Source organism: Tachyglossus aculeatus, chromosome 14, assembly GCF_015852505.1.
Source record: "Tachyglossus aculeatus isolate mTacAcu1 chromosome 14, mTacAcu1.pri, whole genome shotgun sequence".
NCBI lineage: Eukaryota > Metazoa > Chordata > Mammalia > Monotremata > Tachyglossidae > Tachyglossus > Tachyglossus aculeatus.
This window is the reverse complement of record NC_052079.1, coordinates 14853719-14861859: the sequence shown is the minus strand read 5'-3', so window position 1 is coordinate 14861859 and position 8141 is coordinate 14853719. Positions and strand designations below refer to the sequence as shown.

Genomic DNA, 8141 nt, shown 5'->3' with positions numbered 1-8141 from the left:
TTGACTCCCAAGCCCGGGCTCTTTCCACTGAGCCACGCTGCTGCTAACTCCATCCCTAGCCCCGTCCCAGAGGAGGGGACACCGGATTCAGGGCCGGCTCCACGTCGGGACTGGACCCCGCTCACCCTCTTCAGCCCGAAAACCGAGGACGGGCCCGTTTCCTCCGACTTAGGACATCCAGAACCCGCGGGGTCTCAGGAGGAAGAGGGAAGGCCGGTGGGGCCGCGTGGGGAAGACGAGACCGGGTGGGAATGGGGGGGACCGCGTGGGGAAGACGAGGTCGGGTGGGAGTGGATGGTGCTGCGTGGGGAAGACGAGGTCGGGTGGAAATGGGGGGACCGCGTGGGGAAGACGAGGCCGGATGGGAATGGGTGGGACCTCGTGGGGAAGACGAGGCCGGGTGGGAATGGAGGGACAGCGTGGAGAAGACGAGGCCGGGTGGGAATGGGTGGGACCTCGTGGAGAAGACGAGGCTGGGTGGGAATGGAGGGACAGCGTGGAGAAGATGCAGCCGGGTGGGAATGGGTGGGACCTCGTGGGGAAGACGAGGTCGGGTGGGAATGGAGGGACAGCATGGAGAAGACGAGGTCGGGTGGGAATGGGGGGACCGCCTGGGGAAGACGAGGTCAGGTGGGAATGGAAGCACCGCCTGGGGAAGATGAGGTCAGGTGGGAATGGGAGCACCGCGTGGGGAAGACGAGGTCGGGTGGGAGTGGATGGGGCTGCATAGGGAAGACAAGACCGGTTGGGAATGGAGGGACCGCGTGGGGAAGACGAGGCTGGGTGGGAATGGGTGGGACCTCCTGGGGAAGACGAGGCCGGGTGGGAATGGAGGGACAGCGTGGAGAAGACGAGGCCGGGTGGGAATGGGTGGGACCTCGTGGGGAAGACGAGGCCGGGTGGGAATGGAGGGACAGCGTGGGGAAGACGAAGCCGTGTGGGAATGGGTGAGACCGCGTAGGGACGGGAGGGGATGAGTGAGGCCTCGTGGGAACGGAAAGGGTCGGGTGGAGACGGGTGAGGGCCCATGGAGTTGGGCGGGAAAAGGTGAGGATGCAGGGAGACGGTTGGGATCATATGGACTTTGATGGCTCCACTTTTCCGGCCGGAGAGGTCCGTTTCCACCCAGCCTTGGCCTTTGAGCTCGGGGGAGAAGGATGAAGGCCGGGAAGACAGTCCCAGGACCGGGCGGGCGTTTGTCTCAGAGCGGGAGGACTGTGAGGAGGAGATAAGGGAAAGAGCGAGAGACTCCATCCTCTCGGCGGAGCTTTTCCTTCATTCAGTTGTATTTATTGAGCGCTTACTGTATGCAGAGCACTGTACTAAGCGCTTGGAAAGTACAAATTCAGCAACAGAGACAATTCATTCATTCAATCGTATTTATTGAGCGCTTACTGTGTGCAGAGCACTGTACTAAGCGCTTGGAAAGTACAATTCAGCAACAGAGACAATACCTCCCCAACAAGGGGCTCGCAGTCTAGAAGGGGGAAGACAGACATTAAAACAAGTAAACGGGCATCAATAACATCAATATAAATAAATAGAATTCTAGATATATATATATATATGCATCATTAATAAAAATAAATAGAATAATAAATATGTACATATATAAACAAGTGTTGTGGGGCAGGGAGGGGAATAGAGCAGAGGGAGGGAGTCGGGGCGGTGGGGAAGGGAGGAGAAGCAGAGGAAAAGGGGGGCTTAGTCTGGGAAGGCCTCCTGGAGGAGGTGGGCTTTCAGTAGGGCTTTTCCCACCCGGCCCCCAGCAATGCGAAGCAGCCTGATCTCTTGGAAAGAGCCCTGTCCTTGGAGGCTGGAAGCCTGGGTTCTAATCCATTGGCCTGGTGGGTGGCTGTGGGCAAATCTCTTAGTCAATCAATCAATCATTCGTATTTATTGAGCGCTTGCTGTGTGCAGAGCTCTGTACTAACTCCGTGCCTCAGTTTCCTCTTCTGTAAAAGTGGCTCTCCCTCCTCAGACTGTGATCCTCGTGTGGGACAGGGACTGAGTGCAACCTGATAGTCTCGTGTGTAAACCGCAGCGCTTGGCGCAAGAGTAAGTGCTTTACCATAACGACGACATTGATAACTATTATTATTATTATTATTAGCAGTTAGAGGCGGATCCTCGGAAGGAGCCAGCCCAGGAGCAGAGACGAGCAGCCGTTCAGGGGAGATATGGAGCGGCGAGGGTGGGCGGGAGGAAGCGGGCGCCGGTGGGGGCCGGTTCCTGGGGCTGGGAGAGAAGATACCCCCACTCTGTCACCTGGGATATCTGAAAGGGGGAGAGGGAGATTTGGCTGTCAGCTGCCGGCCACCTTGTCTTCCATATGGACGGGGTTATCTTGGGAGATCCCCACTCCTTAAACCTCCTTTTGTCCCGGGATCTGAAAAGGGTATTGTCGGGGAGTGAAAAGGACCTAGACAAAATCGGCTCTGTTGCCATTCAGGACTGTTTCATCCGCCCCTGGGGACAATGGAACGGGTGTCAGCCGGACAATGGCATCTTAAAACCTTGTGGCCTTCAGGAACACAAAGCGCTTGAATTTTATGGGTTTACAACTTCAATTAGAACCCTGCCAGTGTGCATGGGAGATTATCAAATTTGTATCATAAAACCCCTTTCTAATCAATGATTGCTGGGGAGGGAGCGGGGACATTGTCGGACATATATTGGGGGCTGACCCGCTCGCTTTCCCGTTAACCCTGGGCTGGCAGATGGGACAGGAAGGAAGCCACTGCCCTCTGAAGAAAGCCCGGCCCACCGTCGCCCTAGGAATCTCTGCCGCCCTGCCTCTCTGCTCTGCTCCTCCCACAGCGACGGCTCGGGACTCCTTTTTTTTTAAAAAAAGGTATTTTTTATAATAATAATAACAGTGACATTTATTAAGCCCTTACTATGTTCTAAGCACTGTTCTAAGCACTGGGGAGTTTACAAGGTGATCAGGTTGTCCCACGTGGGGCTCACAGTTTTAATCCCCATTTTCCAGATGAGGTCACCGAGGCCCACAGAAGTGAAGTGACTTGCCCAAAGTCACACAGCTGACAAGTGGCGGAGCCGGGATTTGAACCCATTACCTCTGACTCCAAAGCCCGGGCTCTTTCCACTGAGCCACGGAGAAGTCACATATTTGTTGAGCGCTTACTACGTGCCAGGCACTGTGCTAAGCTCTGGGGTAGATACAAGCTAGTCAGGTTGGACACAGTCCGTGTCCCACACGTGGGGCTCACGGTCTTAATCCACATTTTACAGATGAGGGAACTGAGGCACAGAGAAGTAAAGTTCTTTGCCCAAGGTCACAAAGCAGACAAGTGGCAGAGACAGGATTAGAAGCCAAGTCCGTGTTCCACATGGGGCTCACAGTCTTCAGCCCCATTTTACAGATGAGGGAACTGAGATATAGAGAAGTTATATATAGTGACTTGCTCAAGGTCACCCAGCAGACAAGTGTCAGAGGAGGGATTAGAATCCAGGTCCTTCTGATGCCCATGCCCATGTTCGATCCACTAGGCAACACCACCGTCCCAGGAATATGGGGTCCCTGCTCACTCCTGCAGCGACTGAAGAAACTCCTGGGGTTCCTGAGGAGATACAGGGAGGGGACTCAAACTAGGGGCCCCATCCTTACTTTCCCCTCGGAGTGGGCAGGGGAGAGAGAGAAAGACAGAGTAAGCAGCCTGGCCTAGTAGATTGAGCACGGGCCTGGGAGACAGAAGGAGCTGGGTTCTAATCCTGCCTCCACCACTTTGCCTGCTGTGTGATCTGGGGCAAGTCGTTTAACTTCTCTGTGCTTCAGTGGCCTCATCTGTAAAATGGGGATTAAGACTGTGAGCCCCATGTGGGACTGGGTCCAACCTGATTAGCTTTCATCTTTCCCAGCACTCCGTTCAGTGCCTGGCACATAGTGAGCACTTAACAAATACCATAAAAAAAGAATGGCTTATCTGCAGAACCCAATTTAACCTATAAACTACCAGGAAAATCTGGAAAGACCCCAGAAAAGATGTGAGATGGTAACTGACTTCATATGACCCCTTCTTCCCCTCCAGGATGGGAGTCTGAAATGGAGCAGAGACACTCCAGGGAAGTGGAGCAAAGACTCCAGAGAAGTCCTAGCCTTGGCTCCTGGAAATAGCACCAGGTTAAGGGAGCCCCCCACCCTCCCACTCCTATTTCCTATCCTTTGTTACTCCCATTCTCTATCCCATGCTCCTCCCAATTCCTACACTCTGCTTCTCCCCTTCCCTTTCTCCTGCTCCTTCCATTTCTTTTCCTTCTCCCAGGTTAATCTGATCATTTCATCCCACTTTAGTTTTTTCCTGCAAGAGAATTCAATTTTCACTTCAATTTTCTATCTCCCTCTTCATTGTCCAGAGAAGCTTTACACCTTAGCACATCTCTTGTCTGACCACTTCAGTACTTTAGGGTCTTAGGTAATATTTGATTGATGGGTGAGGAGGAAGTTGTTTGGCTTGAATAACCTACATCTTTACTCTGGGAAATGGCTCGTGACCCACGCTTGTATGTCTAGGAATTCTAGTGTCATAAATGGTCTAGTGGATCGACCAGGGGCCTGGATCCAGAGGACCTGGCTTCTAATCCCGGCTCCACCATTTTGTCTACTCTGTGACCTTGGGCAAGTCTTTTCACTTCTCTGTGCCTCAATTATTTCATCTGCAAAGTGGGGATTATGGCTGTGAGTCCCATATCGAATGGGGACTCTGTCCAATCTGATAACTTTCTTTCTTCCCCAGCACTTAGAACAGTGCTTGGCACATAGTACGTGCTTAAGAAACACTATTATTATTATTATTCTCACAGTTAATTCCTTGCCTACTGCAGACCACTTATTCATCTCCTCCCTTTGAAAATGCTGTTGGGTTTTAAATGAAAATGCCCAATGAAGATACTCAGTGGTATGCATCTTACACTTGGTGGCATGGGGTTTCATTGCTCAGGATTTTTAGTCATTGAAATTCTTCCCACACATAGCAGTAATCCACCACGTGTACCTGCCACCTGCTGGGCTCTGTCATTTCTCTTCCGGATGTCACTGGGCAAGTCACTTCACCTCTCTGTACCCTAATTACCTCGTCGGTAAAGTGGGGATTCCCCTCTCAGGGTCACATCTGGAGAGTTTCTAGTACTCTACCAGTCTTGACTGTGGGAGGGAGAGTCAAGCAGAGGCCTACCCATTCCATTCCTAGCTTGGGCAGTGGCTACTGAGTGGAAGGCCATCTGCTACAAGTCAAAACTCACCTGTGCTGGGCAGCAGCAACATGCGAGAGAGTTGGTGGAGACTCAAATTTACTGTGCAGAAGGGGGCAATGGTAAACCACTTCCGTAATTTTACCAAGAAAACTCCACGGATCCACTACCAGTACGATTGCAGGTGGAGGTGGGGCGTTCTTGGAGAGATGTGTCCATGGCGTCGCTATGGGTCAGAGACGACTTGACAGCATAAGACAAGACAAAATGGGGATTAAATCCTTCTCCCTCTGATTTAGACTGAGTACCCTGTCTCATCTGATTGCATTTACCCCAGCACTTAGCATAGTGCTTGAGCCATAGTGAGGGTGTAACAATTTATGCAATTATTGGTATTAGTAAATATCTACCAAGGGCTTAGTTCAGGGCTTTGCATGCAATAGGGGGTCAATAAATATCATTGTTTGACTGATGGATAAGCACATTCATATGTTGATACGCACATACATGTACACGGAGCTCACACAAATAATAATAGTAATGTTAATAATGGAATTTGATAAACACTTACTATATTCCAAGTCTCCAAGCGTTATACTAAGCACTGGGGTAGATACAAGATAATCAAGTCCCACATGGGGCTCCTATTCTAAGTAGGAGAATATGCAAACCCCTAAATACAAACACATTCTCAACTCAGAAAACTGAGTTTTGGATCTACCTCCACAGAGAGGTAAATGGAGAGGGAGGTGACAAGGGGAAACAACCTGGTATGCTGGGAAGACTAACAAGATGGATGTCTGTGAGTGAAAATGTTAACAAAACCCTGTCCAACCCTGGTTTAAAACTCAACATTTATGTCATCCTGTTGATAGAGTTCACTGGTTTTGAACAAAATACCGACTCTGTAAATTTTTTTCCCAGCTGATGGATAGCTTACTAAGTGTGTGCCCCGAGATCTAAGTGTCTTGTGTGTGTAAGTGACACTGAGAGGAAATTTTGCTTGTTCAACCAGTTTCTTCAAGATCCCATAAAACATGCAGGCTGGGCTTCCGAACAGTTGCCACAAGCAGCCTCACTGGGAGGAAATTGTGTGCCTCCGCATGCTGCAGGTGGGCTAATCCACTGGGAAACTCACCCAGAAGTAGACAAAATCAAATTAGCATTTTCACTAATGTTACTCGGTAGACTCCAGACAACTGTGGGAGGAGACTTGTGGGAGAAAATCGAAGTAGTGAAAGTAGTTCACAGGAACGCCTCAGTTCTGGTGTCCATTAACATTCACTCGGTGTCCATTTCCCCTTGGGCAGATCTGGCAACTATTCTAACGGGCAAGGGAAGTGAGAATGGCTTTTCCGTCCCTTACTAATCAGTAGTATTTACTGAGTGCTTACTGTGTGCAGGGCACTATACTAAGCACTTGGGAAAGTAGAGTAGATTAATTTGACCTGATCCTTGCCCTTTAGGATCTTATCCAGATGGAAACCTTGCTGTAGTCTCATTCAGAGCCAGAATCCCAGGTATCATTGCACCCCAGGAGTGCAATGTGAAAGAAGGATTCTGTCCAACCTGATTATTCTGTATCTACCCCAGTACTTAGTACAGTGCTGTGCCAAAATAAATATCACAACTGTTATTATTATTATTACAAGCGCCTAGTACAGTGTTCTGCACACAGTAAGCACTCAATAAATACGATTGATTATTATTACAATGATGATGATGATGATTACAAGAGAAGTTGAATGATCTGGGTGAATGATGGTCACCCAACAGGCAAGTGGCAGAGCCAGGGTTAGAACCCAGGTCTTCTAGCTCCCAGTTCTGTGTTCTTTCCACTAGGTCTTGCTGCTAGACATGATCTCTACCCTCAAGGAGTTTACAGCCTCCTGGGAAAGTGGATAGTAAAATACATTACAGAAAGGAGAATGCAATAGATTATGTAAAATGCACAAGTAATTGGAAGGAGACAGAGGGAAAGAGAAAGAGAGAGAGGGAATGAGAATGAGAGAGAGGAAAACTGAGCCCAACCCCTGAACCCTGGTGAGACCGACTTTCAAATTACAATTAAATTTGCCTTTGCTGACCCAGAAAACGTTTCTCTGCCTGTTTCCCTGCAACCCATCCAGCTCGTATCCTGGCTCTCCCACCCCTGAAGGGTCTCAGCGGCGTCTCAAATTGGCTTAGGCAAAGATCCCGTTTCCTTTGAACTCCCCAAGTAGCAAATTTGTTCCCTGGCGGGTCAAAGTTCCGGACGGCGTATGCTCCAACCCCTAGAGGGCAGCATATCCTAAAAAGAAACATCTTTGACGCAACCAATTAGGGTTAATCTAAAAAAGTTGGTCCCTTTGACCTGAATTGATTTTCAGTCTATTCTTTTGAAGACTCTCTAACGCTCATTGAGAGTCCTGGAATGTACATGTCCAGTGGCTCTAATGGGCAGCTTTTTCTCTGAAACACCAGATGAGCAGCATTGAAGGACAGAGGGAAGTTAATAATAATAATAATAATGGCATTTATTAAGCACTTACTATGTGCAAAGCACTGTTCTAAGCGCTGGGGAGTTTACAAGGTGATCTGGTTGTCCCATGGGGGGCTCACAGTCTTAATCCCCATTTTACAGATGAGGTAACTGAAGCCCAGAGAAGTTAAGTGACTTGCCCAAAGTCACACAGCTGACAAGTGGCGGAGCCGGGATTTGAACCCATGACGTCTGACTCCAAAGCCCGTGCTCTTTCCACTGAGCTATACTGCTTCAGGTCCTGCTTCAGGTCAAGTTAGGTCTTATCTCACCCCAGGCTCAACCTCCAAACCCTCCAGGGCTAGTTCCTCTCATGGGAGAAACACGATAGGCTGCAAGCTCCCTGTGGACAGGGATTGTGACTACCAACTCTATTGTATTACTACTGCATTGTACTTTTCCAAGTGTT

At 49.6% G+C, this 8141-nt stretch overlaps 1 non-coding gene across 1 annotated transcript; it reads left to right on the top strand.

Moving 5' to 3' along the window:
* Positions 1–5114: 5114 nt before the first annotated feature.
* On the top strand, positions 5115–5252 carry LOC119937417. Its single transcript, XR_005454086.1, has one exon. It is a non-coding gene; the product is annotated as a small nucleolar RNA SNORA7 (small nucleolar RNA).
* Positions 5253–8141: the final 2889 nt, after the last annotated feature.